At 47.4% G+C, this 14,166-nt stretch overlaps 1 protein-coding gene and 1 long non-coding RNA gene across 6 annotated transcripts in view; one reads left to right on the top strand and one right to left on the bottom strand.

Annotated features, from left to right (window-relative positions):
• Positions 1-2,100: 2,100 nt before the first annotated feature.
• KCNJ14 (potassium inwardly rectifying channel subfamily J member 14) overlaps positions 2,101-14,166 on the top strand; it is a 34,093-nt gene continuing 22,027 nt past the window's right edge. For both annotated transcript variants that reach the window (XM_053260811.1, XM_053260812.1), the window contains exon 1: positions 2,101-2,371. The gene's annotated coding sequence lies outside the window, so the exon portion shown is untranslated. The remainder of the gene's footprint in view (positions 2,372-14,166) is intronic.
• LOC128329487 (uncharacterized) lies at positions 9,832-13,771 on the bottom strand. 4 transcript variants are annotated; one of them, XR_008309680.1, is made up of 5 exons: positions 13,501-13,771; positions 12,627-12,769; positions 12,409-12,540; positions 10,313-10,402; positions 9,832-10,047 (listed from the first exon to the last, which is right to left on the bottom strand). It is a non-coding gene; the product is annotated as an uncharacterized LOC128329487 (long non-coding RNA). The 4 variants fall into 4 exon arrangements; XR_008309681.1 differs by lacking the exon at positions 13,501-13,771 and having other exon boundaries at positions 9,832-10,052; positions 12,627-13,428; XR_008309679.1 differs by lacking the exon at positions 13,501-13,771 and having other exon boundaries at positions 12,627-13,428.

Below are 14,166 nucleotides of genomic sequence, written 5' to 3'. Positions count from 1 at the left end.
CACGACTTCCTCCGGCCCACCACTGTGCTTCCTTCCGGCGGCCAGGTGGCCCGCTGTTCCTACGGCCCACCACCAGCCGCCATCGCTGTTTTCTTTCCTACCACTATCCGGGCAGCTGCTTGTGAACTCTCACGCGAGTTGCCACGCATGGGATTAGTGACAGGTATGCCTTAGAGAAATATATATAAATATAATAATAATTAATAATAAACTTTACTTGTTAGCTGCCCCATAACAAATTATTCTCTGGGCAGCTTACAGCACAACATCAAAACATAAAATAAACGCACACCTTAAATCATAACAGACAAAAAAAAAAGAGGGGAAGAAAATACAAAATTCAATATAAAAACAATTTTTAAAAACATTTTTTTAAATCAGTTACAATCAGATCACAACATCTTAAAATTTTAAATTTTAAAGGCCTTAGTGAACAAAAAGGTCTTTACCTGGTGTCTAAAATAACAAAATGATACACCCAGGTGATCTGACCCTGGGGGTTCTGGCTTGGGAGGATTCTGTTTCCGGGAGCTCTGGATGACTAGATCCTGGATTCAGGTCTGCATCTCTGTCTGATGCTTCTGTAGCCCATCCATCAGACTCCAGTACGAACCATTTTAGTATCACTTCCTCTGAATCCACACCCTTGTCACTGATCAAAACCAGGACCATGATCAATTTGGGGCCACTTCCAAATATTCCAAGTAGCTATTTCAACTGGGTAGAAATTATTCCGGAAAAATACTGTGCTGCTTTGGGGGGGGTGCCATTTCCCCCTCCGCTGCATCCTCTTCCTTTGTGCTAGATTAGTCACATGGGAGATCCCACCCAATCAGGAATCACACATTGAACTGCATGATGCCACATTACTCTACAGCAGGCCTGCTCAACTTAGGCCCCCCAGCTGTTTTTGGACTACAACTCCCATAATTCTCAGCCACAGCAGCCAATAGCCAGGGATTATGGGAATTGTAGGCCAACATCTGCAGGAGGGCCAAAGTTGAGCAGGCCTGCTCTATAGTAATCATATCTGGCTGCATGATAACATCACTGAGGGCAAGAGGGTGACTGAAAGTGAGGCCAAGTGAATAAGCAACCATTTTAGTAAGAATTGATAGAAATTGATTTTTAAAATGTCTTTTTCTGCATTGCCAAGATATTCACAAAAGAAACCATTGCAGTTCACTTTCAGTTACAATGAATGCCAACCCTCTTGTAAAGTAGTCCTTTGATAATTCTTAATTATTGGAGAGTGCTGCAATAAATATTCTCCACTGTAGCCCACAGAGCAATTTTAGGAGTGGGGAGTATCTACCATTTGTCAATAAATTTCAAGAATCGCCAGGTCCCTTTGGCTGATGACCACATTTGGCCATCAGACATCAAAATTGCATGAGGCACATCACTAAATGTTCAAAAGAGCATTTCTTTTCTGGTACCATCATCCTTTCACAACCCCAGACATTCCCCAGGCTTCCTTAATCACTGAAAATAGGTGATCCTCCTTGCAATTTACCAGAAAATGCCAGAAGTCGTTGTGTCAGCAAGTTTGCTTGGGATGACAATAAATAAAGAAAATGAGGTCAACCATGCAGGAGGCATTTCCCCTGTTCTTCTTTTATAATTATGCCTCTGTGTGCATCACCACAGCCAGGTGGGGGTAAATATAGCAAAGAGGGGCCTGGTCTGCCGGTTTACAATCCTGGCTGCCCAGAGCTTGAACCATTAGTGGATTCCACCAGGATGTTTCTGATCCCCTGAGAGCATTTTCCATGCATTGATTTGCTGGCCACGACACTTTATGGCTGAGTGTAGAGAGAGAGAGAAAATAGAAGGCTTGCAGGGAGCTTGAGAGAAAGAAAACGAAAAAAGGAATGAACTGATAAGTTCCGGCAGGGGTGGGTAGGGGGGTCCACAAAGATGGAAGAAACAGAAAGATAGATCTCTACCCTTCTGCTCCTCACTTGTCATTTCTTTTCCCCTCTCTGGCTCCCTTCCTATCCAGCTGTCCAAAAACAGCTGGAGAGGGACACCCAACAGCAGCCAATCCCAGAAGGCCAGGGGAGGGGCTTGTCTTTACCTCCTTTTCAACCCATGGCAAAATGCAGAGACTCCAGGGATTAGCTGGGATCTGCATTCCCAACAGTTGGTCTGAGGGAACCAGAGAGTGAGAAAGTGAGTGCCACAGAGAGAGGGAGGGAGGGAGAGGAGGCATCCTTGACAGCCAGGAGACTAAAATTAAAGAGGGGGGAAAGAAAGCAAAGAAGAAAAAGAAGAGAGAGAAAAGAGAAGGCAGGACTGAGAAACAGAGTGAGCAGGAGCACACAAAGCCATTCTGCAAAAAGATGGAGGGATGTCCCACTGAAGCAGGGTAAGTGCTTTCGTTGCCAAGAGGCATTGGGGGAGGAAAGTCAAGGGCAATGCATGGTGGTCAGAAAGCTCAAGGCATGTTGCCGAGCAATGGTGGTCTCTGTTGGTGCCCATTCTCTTGGGCTGATGTTGAACATCTGGATGCCACGGCACCCCCTGGATAGAAGATGAGGAATAAAGCAGTGTGGAGCTAGGAAGGGTGTGATGTGAGAGGAACGGGAAAACAGCAGTAAAGCAGAGAAGAGGAACAGTTATGGAGTGAGTAACAATTTGGAGTATAAGCAAAAAAGAAAGAAAAAGTCACCCCCATTCACAACTAAACTTAGGGTTTTGATGTAATATTGTGAGAATTCTGGGGAAACCATGTCTCCTTTCATTGTTGGGGAGTAGATAAAGAGTGGGAGGATGGATTCGTGCATGGAGGCTGGGTGGGTGCATGAGGAAGGGGATTTTTAAAAGTCAGAGATGGATATGCATGAATATTGATGAGTACAATACACATTCATTAGATGCATTCATGGGGGAGAGATCTATCAATGGCTATTAGTCGTGATTATTTGGTGGAACCTCCAGGTTCAGGGGTAGTGTACCCCTGAATTGAATACCAGTTGCTACAAATGCATCAGCAGGAGAGGGCTTATTGCCTTCATGCCTACTAGTGCAATCCCTGGATGCCTCCTGTTGGCCTCTGTGGGAAACGAGATGCCAGATTAGCAGAACTTTCCTTATGCACAGGCAAGATAACTAAACAGAACCAGTGCTGTTTGAAAAATAAAGTGATAAAGTCAGATCCGGGTTTGCTCAGCCATCCATTCAGCAGATGGCAGATGGCAAACTGCCACTTTAGTTTTTCCCTCCATAAAATGGAGACAATGGCCATTTCCTTTGGTGCACTGCTGCGAGTCTGAAAGAGAGTCAGTCTGGAAAGCCTTATTAAAAGTGAAAACAGTTACCAGTGTCAGACCAGACCCACACATTTCTCCATCTTCTTCAGCCCTGGACCTGTGACCTTGGTGCCAGCCAATGTAAATGAATGCAGATGGAAGGGTCGAGTGGAGAACCAAAAGTGGAAATGCCTTAACCCTGTGGCTGGCAGTTAGAGATAGCCTCTTCCTCATGCATGGGATAAGCCAGGGGTTCTCAAACTTGGGCCTCCAGATGTTGTTTGACTACAATGCCCATCATCCCCAACCACAAAGACCACCCCCCCAGATGTTGGGATACAGTTCCAAAGGTCGTTATAGCTGGGGTGATGGGACTTGTTGTCCAACATCTGGGAACCCAAGGCTGAGTATCCCTGGAGTAAGCTTTTAAGCGGCGATCATGTGTCTCCTACTTGCTGGATCAACCTCTGGTGGTCTGGAATTAGAATCAGGAATGGTTGCTTTTTTCCCCATCTGACATTGGTCTCACCCAGTCAGGGACAAAATGCTTTGAAGATCTGGGGGATGGACTTGGCTCGCATGTGGATTTGATTGATTGTCTTATTGGGGGCAAGGAGGGATTCCCCCCCACACTGATTAAAACAAAAACATCCTGGAAAATTGGAGAGGGGTCTTTCCCCTCCCCCTTTTAGCTTCCCTTGTACACTATGGTTTGGCTTTGGCACCTTTCTTAGTGCAACTTTCTGTTTGTAGCACACTTTGGTCTGGATCGTGAAGGCTGGTCTTTGAGCAGCTTGCAGGTGAATGATAGCATTGCCTTTGAGTAGGAGATTGGATTGGACTGGATGGTTTTGGTGGCTTCCAGTTAGGGTTGTCATGACATTCCAAACAAGCAATAATTCTGGCCGATGTTTGGGTTCCTGATTGGTTGGCCCAATGTGCCAAACAATTGCCTGCCCGCCAGAATCTGCATGTTTTTAACATAAAATAAGTCTCTACTTTCTGGGGATAGGTCTAGGAACCTCAAGACTCTCCTGAGAGCCACAGATTCCATTGGAATCCATGTGATTCCTTGGTGTTTCTGCAGAAATTTGCCCTCAGAGCTACAGGAGACTGATTGATTATTCAACAGAATCCTAGAGTTGGAAAGGAACTTGGAGGTCTTTTCGTTTAGCCCCCTCTCAGAGCAGGAAACAGCTACAGCATCACTGACAGACGGCCATCCAGCTTCCATCTGCAAACTGCTAGAGAAGGAGAATCCATCACTGCATGAGGCACAATGTCCCACTGTCCAACAGACCTTACAGTGAGAAAAGCCCTTCAGATATTTGAAGAAACATTTCATTTTCCCCCTTAGTCCTTACTCCCTCCAGGCTAAACATACTCAGCTCCTTTAACTGCCCCTCATAGGACTTGGTTTCCAGACCCTTCGCCATCTTTGTGACCCTCCTCTGAACCCTATCGATGTTCTTCATAAAATGTGGTGCCCAGAACTGGACACAGTATTCCAGCTGAGATCTGATCAGTGCAGAATAGAAATTACTTCTTGTGATCTGGACTCTATGGCGCTGCTTATGTAGCCCAAGATTGTATTAGCTTTTTCCGCTGCTGCATCACATTTGTAACTCAGGTTCCTCTTGTGGTCCACATCCCTAGATATTGTTGGACTACAACTTCCATCAAAGGCCATTGCAGCAGGGGAGAATGGGAGAGGTAGTTCCATGACATCCGAGGACCCAGGTTTGAGAACCTCTGGTTTATACCAAATAAAGCTACTGCAAAAAGACAAATATCATGACACTATTATAATTCTGAATCAAACATGAAATGAATATAACTCAAAACAGGATAAGGAAAACATATTATTATTATTATTATTATTATCATTTACATTTTATATCCTGCTCTTCCTCCAAGTTGCCCAGAGCGGTGTACTACATATTTAAGTTTTTCCTCACAACAACCCTGTGAAGTAGGTTAGGCTGAAAGAGAAGTGACTGGCCCAGAGTCACGCAGCAAGTCTCATGGCTGAATGGGGATTTGAACTCGGGTCTCCCCGGTTCTAGTCCAGCACTCTAACCACTACACCACGCTGGCACATATTAACTAATGATAATTATTTCTGATCATCTCAGGTCTCCAGTGGTCCTTAGTTTGATATTCAAAAGGCCCAGGCAAAGTTCACAAGCCTATTGGTTAGCTCCATCCTTTGTTCCCAATAGGAGTGCAAATTTGGAGGGGAAATGAGTTTGGTATTGGATATATTGGATTTGGGACTGTGATGATGTACCGAAGCTGATACATCAGACAGGCAGTTGGAGCTGTGGGACTGGAGGGAAGGGGAAGGTTCTGGGGTGGAGAGGCTCTGGGCTCTAGTACCGAAAGCCATGGGATTTGGCGAGGTCACCCAAGGACAGGACACAGTGAGAGAAGCAATAGGCCAAGAATAAACCACTGAGAGACCCTAGATAGAAACAGACCTTCTCACTCTAGAAACCTTGAAAGAGCAATTAGACAGGTATTTAGAAAACCCTTTGAGGACAGACCTAAGGCACAGAGGGATCAAGGAAGAGAAACTGATCAACTGCATCTACAGGAGAAGGAAGATCCAGCTCAGGGACGGTCTTTTCATGAGGGGAGAGGAGGTAGTCACCTCAGGAAATGTATTATTTGGGCACCAGGAGCACGTCGGCAAGGTGCCCCTGCTGCTACTTTCTCTTTGAGATCGATCTGACCCTTGCAAGCTTTGCAACAAGCGCCTCTCCTTACAAAGCTTGCAAAACGCAGGAGGAGAGAAGAAGAGGCTGCTGGCTTCCCTCTCCACCACCCCCCTTTCAAAGCTTGCAGGGTAGGTTCTGAAAAGGGGCAAGGCAGCTGTTGGTGTCATACCTTGGGCGCCACATACTTGGGCCACCGTGATCCAGATGTGATGTCTGTCCATGGAAGCACGTTCTCAACGAAGGCTTAGAACAACTTGAGTGGTAGAGCTGCAACGTTGTATTGACTGACTTAAAACAGGTTCTGTCCTCAGCAACCCGATCACAGAAGAACCACCATTTAAAAACAAAGAATACAGAAACTGCCCAATGGTCAGTGACTGCAGGGCCCAGCACATTTGACCCACCCCACCAAATGTTGTGTCATCCCAAAAAGAGTGGTTCTCGACAACCTGAAACTTGCTAGGGAGGTGCAGACAGGTGCTAGGGGAGACTCCTCCATGTGCCCTCTTAATATGGCTGCTCAGACCAGGAATCAGAGTGCCAACACAGAACTGAATCTCAGTGTCTCATATGGAATTTGGTGCCACAAATTATGGTGATGCCCACTGGTTTAGTTGGAGGTATATACTGTAAATTGCTATCCACCGTGATGGAACCTCCGTGTTCAGAGGTACAGAGATAACAGCTGCTTGTGGGCAAAGCACCAGGGAGGACCCACATCCTGCTTGTGGACTTCTTGGAAGCCATCAATGGGTCAGCAGATGCTGGGTTAGATAAAACTTGGTTTGATGAGCAGAGCTTTTCCTGTGTTCTTGTGCTGAGACCCAGGGGCAGACCTGTTGCTCAGCATAATGTGGGTGGTTCGGAACCGCCCATGTCTCAGACACTGCCCACACTGTTGTAAAACAACCCAATTCTGCTACTACTTAAACTTGCATAATCACAATTGCACAATGCCACATCTGGAGCCGGATCTAAGCCCGCTCTCTCTGCCACCCACACGATTGCCACCCACACGATTGCCAGCTCGTGATGGAGCCGGTGGGGGCTGGGGGGGAGCGAGGGCCAATTGGCCCCCGCAAGCTCCAGGATGCCCTGCGCAAGCACGCAGGGCATGCTGGCGAGACCCCCAGAGCCGGGAGGAGGCTTTTCGCCTCCCCTCCGGGGGTCTCTTTGTGAGTAGCCACGGCGCGAAGCCGCACCGCGGCTACTCACGATCTTCAAAACCAGGTTTGCGGCACGCTCACTCCGCAAACCTGGTTTTAGGGCAGGGGTTCTTGAGCGGGTTACCCACTCTAGCACCACAGGCTCGCAGCCAAGCCCAGTGGTCTCACGATCACAGAAAATCGGGCTAGCGGAGGCTAGCCCAATTTTCTGCGATCGTGAGAATAGCCCCCTGTTCTTTCCAACCATTGTTCCAACCATGTATTCTTATTTCTTTTCAACACCTTTCACACACCTGTGAAACTCAGTTCAATCTGATCCTGCACTCTCTCTTTTTTTTTAATCTGTTTGCCCCAAAGCTAAGGACATCCACGAAGCAGAACCTACCTGTATTATATCTGGGGGGTTGGGGTAGAATTCAGGGCTGAACGTTAAAAATGTTTAAAATATTCGACTAAAAAATGTGCCACACACCTGTGTGCAAGGCATCACTGCAAACTAAAGAAAAAATGCCTTTTGCTTCAGAATGGTTGGCTGATGTCCTTCCTGACAAATGTTGTGCATGTGCAATGGACAGAATTGTACTTGTGCAAGACAACTGCTTAGTTACGCTAGGTTGTTGGGATTTTTGGAATAGCACCCTTGCACAAAAATATCCTTGCAAAACACACGAGCCTTCACACAACTTATTGTGCAACTTGTGTAGCGCCTCATATGTTTTGCAGGCATAAAACATATGCACTAGCATAAATACTGCCTGGGACACTAGTTCTTGACTTAACTAGCTCAGCAGCAACTTTACACTAGCATAGTGTATGGGTATGGGCCATTGTTTTTACTCATATGTACATTTTATCAGTCAATCAACTAGGATTTCTTTAATCTGGTGACGGTCCTAGTGAAGTCTTGTTGGACTTGCAGGAATTGCTGTGACCAATAATTGAGACTCCATGTTCTGTGATGAGCTCTCTGGCCCTTTCCCCATAAATCCTAGGCCACAGCAAGCCATATGCAGAGTGGAAGAGCAAACCAGACACATGGCATCCAGTTACCTGTGGAGTAGTGGTTGAGTGGGAGTGATGGGCTAGGACTGGGGAGACCCAAGTTCAAATCCCTGTTCAGCCATGAAACCACTGGGTTACTCTGGGCCTATAAGGTGACTACTTATCTCTCTTCCTAAACTACCTCACAGGGTTGTTGTGAGAATAGAGTTTTGGTGATCTTTTAAACATTAACACTCCAACAGGCAACATTGCCACACACAAGAGAGTAATGTCTGTGGTAGATCTGTTCAGAGTAATGTCTGTGGTAGTAATGTTTGTGGTAGATTTCCTAGAGCAGTTATTTTCTCCATTTTTCAAGCAGGGGCTGCTCTGGCCAATAAAACAACAACCTTCAGTGCGAGAGCTATTTCTCACGGTGCTGACCTTGACACAGTACTGCACTTTTCTCAGTGCTGGGAGGGCCCTTTAAGAGAGACGGAACCCTCCCTTACCACCGAGAAGGGTTACACTTCCCAGCACTCTGTGCACGCCATCCAAGATGGAGCAGGGACTCAAAAGGGCTTTGTTTCCCATAAAGGAATGTTTCCTGCTGCTGCCACTGGGCAAAGCACATCACTGCACAGTAGGAACTGTCCCTCCACATGGTGCCAGGGGGACCGTGCAGAGTATTCAGCTTTGGCCTACGCGTCACACAGGCCCAATCTATATATATATATAATTCTCTAAGACGTACCCGTCGCTAATCCCATGCGTGGCAACTCTTGCGGGAGATGACAAGCGAGGGAAGGGGGAGAGGAAAGCGACAGTGGCGAGGAACATAAGGCCAACAGACAGACCAGCAAATGAGCAGGTGGGCGGGGAGAGAAAGTGGCGGTGGTGGCAGGGAGGAGAGAAAGCAGCAGTGGCCGGGGGGAGAAAGTGGCAGCCAGCCGGGAAAAGCGGCTTGCCAGGCAGACGGCCAGAAAGAAAAAACATTAGAGGGGGCAGGGCTGAGAACAAGGGGACAAGAACGAGGGAGAGGGGCCGAGAACGAGGGAGAACTAGAGGCACAGATGCTCTGCACCCAGGCCAGCTAGTAAACAATTAATCAGGGAGCTGCAATTAGGGTTGGTGAGGGCCACCATGACCCCTTAGCCTTCCCCAGCAGAGTAGGGTGACCAGCGGCAGCCCCCCAGCCATCCCCCCTGCGTCTGATGTCAGACACAGGGGTGTGGTTTTGCTCGGAAATGGGGCCGCGCACCCCAGTTGCGAGCAAAATCCAGCCAGCACCGTGTTCAGAGCGCAGATGGGAGCAGCTCTTTCTGCCTTTCAGGCACCCCCATTTGCGAGCAAAACCACACCCCCTGCATCTGACCTCAGGTGCTGGGGGCGTGGCTGGGACGCGAGGTGTAGCCCCTGAGCATGGCAGCCCAGGTTCTTTGAACCCGTTCGCGCTATGGCGGCTCCGCCCCTGGCCTTACCATGAAGGTCACTGCCCTAGAGAAACGTCCTTGGTAGCGATTGACAATGTAGGGGCTTGAATCCCCACACCCCAATCCACTCACATACTACAGCAGGGCTCCTTAACCTTTTGTGCACTTATGGACCCCCGCCGCCCCCTGATCCTCAAATATTACCCATGGACCCCCTCCCCATTTATATATTTCCATAAGGCTCTAGGAAAAATGAGGGTGGAAACCTAAGTCGTTGTTTTCAAACACTTTATTCTGGCTTGCTAGGAAACAAATTAAATCCAGCGCGGTAAAGATTTTCCACAGACCACCTGGACCTACCCCATGGGTGCCAAGCTATGAACCTCTGTACGAGAAGAATGAGTTCTGCAACTGCCTTCATTTTCTCTAGACTGGAGAAGCCCCAATATCCCGAATCGCTTGCCATCCAGTAAAATGGTGTCTCTATCGCAGGCTGACCTTGAAATGAGCGGATTCCCTAAGCATTAATGATGTATCCAGAGGCAACTTAAACTTCTAGCAAAACAGGGCTGTGTATCTGCTTTCCGCTCCCCTGGATTAATTACAGATTAAAAAGTGGCTTTAAAGTTCAACTCAGGGTTTGTCTACATGGGGAAGTGAGCTTAATCTGTATTAACTTGGGTGAGGATTTACTACAGGGACTAAAACCCCATACTTACAGAGAAATCATGAAATGATGTGTACTCCCAAATACTCACACAGAGAGAGACGTGTCCCTTGGATCCAGGTATCATCACACTGTCCAGAACGGCTCTCAAGAGCAGAGGAGGGCATGTTTAAAATGAATTCTGTTGAAACAAAAGCACAAGGCCGAAATGTGCATTTAATACAATGCACTGTTTGGCCCTGGAATTTTTAATTTTTTTAATAGCAATTATGGGGGTCATGGCATGAGGCAAAGGTGGGGAGGGGTTTCCCACTCTTTCCTGCTGCATCAGGGTCAGCAAAACATAGCAAAATTAATCGCACCCCCTACTGCTATTTGCCAAGCTCCTCCCTGCACCAACGGCAGTTTTTTTTTCAGAGCAAACCGCATCTTTAGGGAGGAGGAACATTTTTGTCAAGATTGCAATTGGGCAAGAAATAATAAAAAACCCTTCCCCACCCCACCCCACTGCAGTCTCAACAAATCCGCCCCCCCCCCACCCGACTAGATTCTATTTGCTCTGGGAAAAGCTGCCCTTGGTGCCAATTTTGTCTCAGTTCTAATTAGAGGCCCTTACAGCTATTTACCAAAAAGGGAAGAAAAAACACATGGCCACACCATGCATTTAAGGCAATGGCCCTTTTTCATGATCAGTGAGAAGGGCTTGAGGGTAGGCAGCAGGGAAGGCTGCTCAAATGGACCTTCCCCACAGACAATCTGTCAGTCATTGTTAGGCACCCACCCCATGTGACCTGATGATCCCCTGCTGGCCCAGGCAGCGCGGAGGTTCGGGGGCCGGGATACATCATCCCGGCCCCCAGAAATCCCATGATGTACTGTGTGAGTGTGCACTGCATTGTGGGTATCCCAGCAGTGACAGGCAGGCACCTGTCACTGCTACAGCGCTGGCGAAAAGCAGCCAGCGCTACACAGGATTGGGAAAATAGGGCTAAGGGAACACTCGCTCCCTTAACCTCCTTTAGAAGGCTGCCTCCGCAGCAGCGCCGGGATCGGCCATGATCCCGCCGGTTCTTACAAGCAGCCACGAACAGGCTTGGCTGCCTTAGCCCGCTCTTGGCTGTGAGTGAGAACAGCCTTAAAATGTAGTCCCCCTCCCCACACACACTAAGCCCTTAACCTCTTAAAAGCCAATCCTAATTCACACATTATTTACATTTTTTATTATTATTTATTTTTTACATTTCATACCCCGCTCTTCCTCCAAGGAGCCCAGAGCGGTGTATTACATACTTAAGTTTCTCCTCACAACAACCCTGTGAAGTCGGTTAGGCTGAGAGAGAGAGAAGTGACTGGCCCAGAGTCACCCAGCAAGTCTCGTGGCTGAATGGGGATTTGAACTCGGGTCTCCTCGGTCCTAGTCCAGCACTCACATGGCAATTGTACTCATAAGAGCTTTTAAGACATTTTATACATTCTTTTAATCATAGCTGCATGACTGTTTTTAGAAAATAAATGAGTTCTTTTTAAAGTGTGTTGAGTGAGGGGTGGGCAGGAGGATTGAGGGGGCAGACCCACCCTCAAACGGCATGCATTCATGTGAAGAGCCCTTTCCCCAGGGAGACGTTATAGGTAACCCCAGCCTCCCCCCGCTGCATTTCCATCATGCCTTCATTATGTTTTCCAAGAAGGGATTTGATTAGTCATAGTTCAAAATGTGTGAACAGAATCTACTGAAAAGCCCTGGCTGACAGCCAGGCGAATGCACGGACATGTTGAGCTAGGACAAAGATGTTGTGCTGTCCAGCAATGCGACTTCAGTCCGGAGCTGGCACTCGTGCCACACTAGTGCTGCACTGGTGCAGCAGGGAGGGTGTTCTTGGGCAGGTTTCTCCCGCTCCGTGGCCTTCGTGTGTGGGTGCATCTTTGTCTGTTGCACTAGCGCAGTGTTCGTCTGGGTGTCAGCCATTTTGTTTTAAGCAGCAGAACTCACCTGTCTAAGGGAGTTATAGGGCTGTGACTGTTAGTCAGTTAATCCATTAAGAGATTGAAAACCTTTTCAGAAAGTGGCCCCAATTACACAGGTTTTAAAATAATTTTTACACCTACTAATTTTTACACAGAATTTTCACAATAAGAATAATTTTTACACAGGTGTTTTAATAATTCTTTTTTTATACAAGAACTTACAAAATCGATAGATGGCAGGGTGCCATCTAAGAAAAGGCACTCCACTTTCTTTTCTCCCTCTCTCTCTCTCACGCACAGGGGAGGGAATGTGTCTTGTAAAATGGTGGCTGATCTGTCACGTGCGTTGATTACCTAAAATCAGGAATAAGACCGTTAACCCTGGTTTTATGAGTGTGTGCAAGGGAAATAGCAAGGTCAGAACAGGAAGAAGTGATCACCTGGAATAGAGGAGTTGGGTTGGATGGCGATACTTCCTACCTTGGTAAAGTGCCGAGTTCGAGAGCTGTGTAGGACAGTGCCATCTGGCCCAGCTCTTCTCTCTCCGGATGATCACTTCCTCCCCCTCCAACCTTGCTGTTTCCTGTGCACGCAGTCACAAGACAGAAGCATGCATAGCTCCTGAATTACGGTTGGACACTTGTTCTACCCTAATTATAATCTTGTGAACTGCCTTAATGTTTTCCCCCTTCAGGAGCATTTTATTCAGATGCAAATTTACATGGGTCTAATCCAGGGTTTATTGACCACATTTTTATCCTCTCGTTCCTCCAAAGAGCTCAAGGCAACATATTGGGTATCCTCTGCTTTTTATCATCACAACAACCTTGTGTGGTAGGCCAGGCTGAGAGAAAGAGTGTGACTGACAAAAGGTCACTCAATAAACTTTATGGCCAAGTGAGGTAGTGAAGCCAGGCCTCCTCAATCATGGTCTAACAGCCTAGTCACTACTCTACACTAGCTCTTATTAATTAACTGATCCCTAGTTAGTATGCAAGCCACCTAATGGCAGAGCGTTTAATGACTTGACCAGCAAGCCAGAGGTTGCCGGTTCGAATCCTAGCTGCTATGTTTCCCAGACTATGGGAAACACCTATATTGGGAAGCAGCAATATAGGATGATGCTGAAAGGCATCATCTCATACTGTGCAGGAGATGGCAATGGTAAACCCCTCCTGTATTCTACCAAAGACAACCACAGGGTAGAACTCTGGCTGCACAGTTTTCCTTATACCTCTACAAACAAAAGTTCTGAAGGTTTGCTATTTCTCCCCCCCCCCGCCCATGAAAATTCAGGGAGGAGGCTTCAAATACCTCCAAGGGGGGCAGCTCCCCCCCCCAGCTTCAGCCTTTCCAAGCCCTCTTGTCCCTACGATGGTCTCTCTCGCATTCTGCCCCCACTCTCCCCCGCTCAGCTTCAGTTCCGAGATCCAGCAGAGACCGGAACAGTTTAGCGTGCGGTGTCCTCTGGGCAGCCGATCAAGGGCAGCTGGTCTCTGGCACCAGCAGCAAGGTTTTGCTCTGGCTTTTCAGCCCTGATAATTAATCAGACCAGGACCATGGCTTTAAGAGATGGGTGGATAGTCACACACATACCACACACACACACACACAACGGCGGCAGCAGCAGGACAGATGCTCTCAATCTGCTTGTATTACAGAACTGGGGAGGTCTGGAACTGAACTCTTTGCCATGTTTTCTGACACCTCCTCTGCCCTGCATTCCGAGACTGATAATCCTTTTATGAAGTTCAGACTAATGCACACAGAGAGAAAGAGAGAGATGAATGGATAGGTTATAGATTTCTTTTCAAATAAAAAACTTTATACCACCTTCCTTTCCCAAAACAAGGCAAATTACACATTTAAAAGCATAGCATCTGGAAAGAAAAAAGTAGAGGCCATGATCCAGCCAAGGTTTAACACATTTGAGTCCCATTGATCTCAACAGAAACCATGCTTTGGTCTCTCTTGTTTAAA

Source organism: Hemicordylus capensis, chromosome 6 (assembly GCF_027244095.1).
Source record: "Hemicordylus capensis ecotype Gifberg chromosome 6, rHemCap1.1.pri, whole genome shotgun sequence".
Taxonomy (NCBI): Eukaryota; Metazoa; Chordata; class Lepidosauria; order Squamata; family Cordylidae; genus Hemicordylus; species Hemicordylus capensis.
Note: the sequence above shows the minus strand (reverse complement) of the source record. Positions and strands in the feature narration are given on the sequence as shown.